Here is a 3,285-nt window from a genome sequence, read left to right as displayed (position 1 = left end):
CCTGGAATATTAATCAAAAATGTATCTTGAGAAAGAATCAGCCTTCCTTTTATTCTCCTTTTTGCTGCACAAACCACTTGATATGAGGCAGTGAGATGTTTTGGGATACAGTGTGAGCTTTGCCTTGGTTCAAAACTGCAAAAGTGGCTGCAATCCACAGGAGAACATGGGGCTAGGACAAGACAGTCAAAACTGTGCTACCGCACAAGTGCTGTGAGTCCTGGCCTCTTGCTCTGGACTGCTATGGACAAGGCAGGCCATGAGAAAGCCAGTCCTTGCTGGCTCCAGGACCTGTCACTGGTCCCCTTGTAGTGACACCAGAAAACACATTTCTTTAGTTGTGCTGCTTCACATTCTGTTTCTACCAGCAGGTTCCAGGCCAGCTCTACGGCTGTGCTGTCCCCGGGGAAGGAAGAATCCTCCTGCTGCGCTGGCTGCCGGTGACCTGGCAGGGGACATGGAGCTGTTGGCTGTCACAGCCCCAGAGGAAGCAGGGAAGGATGCAACAGCATCACAAGCCGAGGTGGAAGGAGCAGAAAAAACAGCTGCAATGCCAGAGGCAGAAAGCCCAGTGGAGAAGATGGTCACTCCTGAAGGAGCAGCAGCAGTTGTGGTGGGAGCATCGGAAAACCCAGCAGCAGAAAGAGTGGCTGAAGCATTTGCTAGGGCAGCAGAAAGAACTGCAGTAGCAGAAGTAGCCAAGGTGCTGCAGTCAGCAATAGCTGAGGTAGCACTCCTGCAGCCCCAGGTGCCTGGGGGGTGGAGGGGCTGGCAGTACTTGCTCCCCTGGGCTGGGCTCACAGATCCTGATGGCATGGGAGGCTCCAGAGCTAACCCTCACCTTTCAGCCTTGCCCTCAGAATGCCTCAGGTGGATCAGACCATATTTATACTTAGCATCGAGCAATGAGATGAGATTTTTATTTTGGAAAAATTGAAAGCAATGTCAAAAAAAAAAAAAAATCCCTGAAATTCCTGCTAAGAGTTTGTGTTCTTTTCCCATCTGGTTTCCCTCTGTCTTTCAGATGAGCTTTTTTTCATGATCGCGGGCACTTTATCACGCCTGGTAGAGTTAAGGTTACAAAGCACTCTCCATTCCAGCCTTGCAGGCCACATGCTCATCCTGTTCTAAAGCATTCATATTTAGGGATCAAAAAAGGTCCACGCGTGGTGTTTGCTCAACCGAGAATTTTTATTTGACATTTGAGCAATTATGCCTTGTGTTGATCGTGAGTTTGCTGAGGGTGATAAATGCGCTTTTCCCATTTGAAAAACCTGTCTTTTAACATTGATGATGTGGTGACAGATTTTCAGCAGGGATGGGAGTTGGATTTCTCAGGGCTCAGTGCCCACTCTGAGCACCAGATTTTCAGCTGCCTTCGGCACCCAGCGGCTTCCCATTGGGTGTGAGGCCTTTGGTCATGTTTGTTCCCATGTGTGGAGCTCGTTTGAAGAGCTGCCTGCCTGCAGCACCACCAAGCATCCACCTTCTGCTCTCAGGAAAATCTGAAAATCTGGATCTCATCTCCTGGGGCTCTGCATTTTGGTGTGCAGGGTCAGCTTACTGCTATCACTGTTTCTTGGGCCCAAGAGCTGTCCTGAGCACATGGAATTTCTATAGGATATCTTAACCAGCTTGGGCAAGTGGCTTCACTCAGGAAGGGCTTCTCAATGTCTGTTTGACTTCTGGTATCTGAGTTTTAGTGCAGTTTTACATTTTGTGGAGATCAGCTGCATTTAGGTACATGCCAAAACAATTCTCTAAATCAGCCTGTGAATAGGTACCCTTATTTTTAAAATCAGCAGTTTGCTTTATAGTGGCTTTTCCAGTGCTCATATATTTCTTCTCTTGACTTTTCAGCTCAAAGGGAAGAGGAAGGACATGTGGATAAAGCCAAGGAGCACCACTCAGCAGGAAAAGGATTGGATAAAAGAGGGAGAGGTGAAATGAAAAGGAGAGGTGATGTTTTGGGTCATACCTCTTAAGGGCTTGTACCATCTCTCCTGGAATGCAATAGGACTGCCAATCACATCTCTTTTGTGACTCACTATACTGTTAAAAATAAATATATGGCAGATTCTGCATGCAGTAATGTTGAGCATCTGTCAAAGGTCTTTGTCTTCTGTTTTTCTGAAAGATAGCTCTGCATCTCTTCCTCAGAGATGAGGGAGAAGAAAATGTGCTGTTCATAACAGAAAACAGGCATGAAATGACATAAAAAAAGAAATACTTTCATAGAATCTTAGAATATCCTGAGTTGCATGTGACCCACTAAGATCATCAAAGTCACCTTCTAGTCCTGCACAGGACACCCCCAAGACTTAAATTTACATTAAATATGCAGTCAAGTTTTCCTGTCTGTAGGATGAGAGATGGTCCATGGAAGCACTGCTAATGTGAACTAGTTTCAAATCCTAACAGAGCAGGTGCATTTACCAGTCAATCCACATTGCTCCAACTCTTTCCAGCTCTCAAGTGGGTTTCTTGCTTAGATGGGAATGGTAGGTATGCTCTTTTTTCCTTTTTTTTTTTTTTCCTAATTCTATTTATTCATATGAAGCATACTCCATCCAGACTGATAAAGGTGCAACGCGAGAAGAAGTCCAGAAGAAATTCAAGAAACAGGAAAAAATAGCTTCAAAACTATTCAAAAATATTCACCACTACTTCAAAACTAGTGGTGAACTTGTCAGCATGAATGACATTCCCCAGAGATAATTAAAACAGATTTCTAATTTTTGAGATAAAAAAGTATTATTTGTTGTAAGATTGTTTTCTGAGCCTCTGAGGTACAGGTAAGACAGGTTTGTAGCGACCGTTGGATGATGGATCAGTCACCATAAGAGATAAATCGTGATAAAGTGTTACAGAGTGTGGGATTAGAACAAAGCCACTCTTGGTGGGTGTCTCACAGGTTTTCTGGTGGAGGATGATCACAACTCAGAAGTGCCTGATGTCTTCAGCAAATGTCCACTTCAGGAATTCCCTCCAGACACTTCATGGTTTGCTGCTCCAGGTTTGTGTTTAGCAGACTGATGGGATGAGGTCAAATCTGTTCTTGGATAGAAAATTTCAGAACCAAATGCAGGAGGTGGTGCAAGTGCTCGTGTGTGACTCGTGGCCATAGCCCAGGTGGGGTAACCAGGCAGTGTCCCCAGGTACTCCAAGTAAAACAGAAAGCAGCTCCCTGACTGCAGGTGGCCACAACTAAAGCCATATCACTTTTGGAAAGAGTAAATACTGCAGCCCTGGATTCCACCCCAAAATTCATGAGTGTATTGACAA

At 45.1% G+C, this 3,285-nt stretch overlaps 1 long non-coding RNA gene across 1 annotated transcript; it reads left to right on the top strand.

Moving 5' to 3' along the window:
* The first annotated feature begins 643 nt into the window (after positions 1-643).
* On the top strand, positions 644-2,101 carry LOC116184087 (uncharacterized). Its single transcript, XR_004148821.2, has 2 exons — positions 644-727; positions 1,861-2,101. It is a non-coding gene; the product is annotated as an uncharacterized LOC116184087 (long non-coding RNA).
* The last annotated feature ends 1,184 nt before the right edge of the window (positions 2,102-3,285 follow it).

The sequence above is a fragment of the Lonchura striata genome, chromosome 12 (assembly GCF_046129695.1).
Source record: "Lonchura striata isolate bLonStr1 chromosome 12, bLonStr1.mat, whole genome shotgun sequence".
Classification (NCBI taxonomy): Eukaryota; Metazoa; Chordata; class Aves; order Passeriformes; family Estrildidae; genus Lonchura; species Lonchura striata.
Note: the sequence above shows the minus strand (reverse complement) of the source record. Positions and strands in the feature narration are given on the sequence as shown.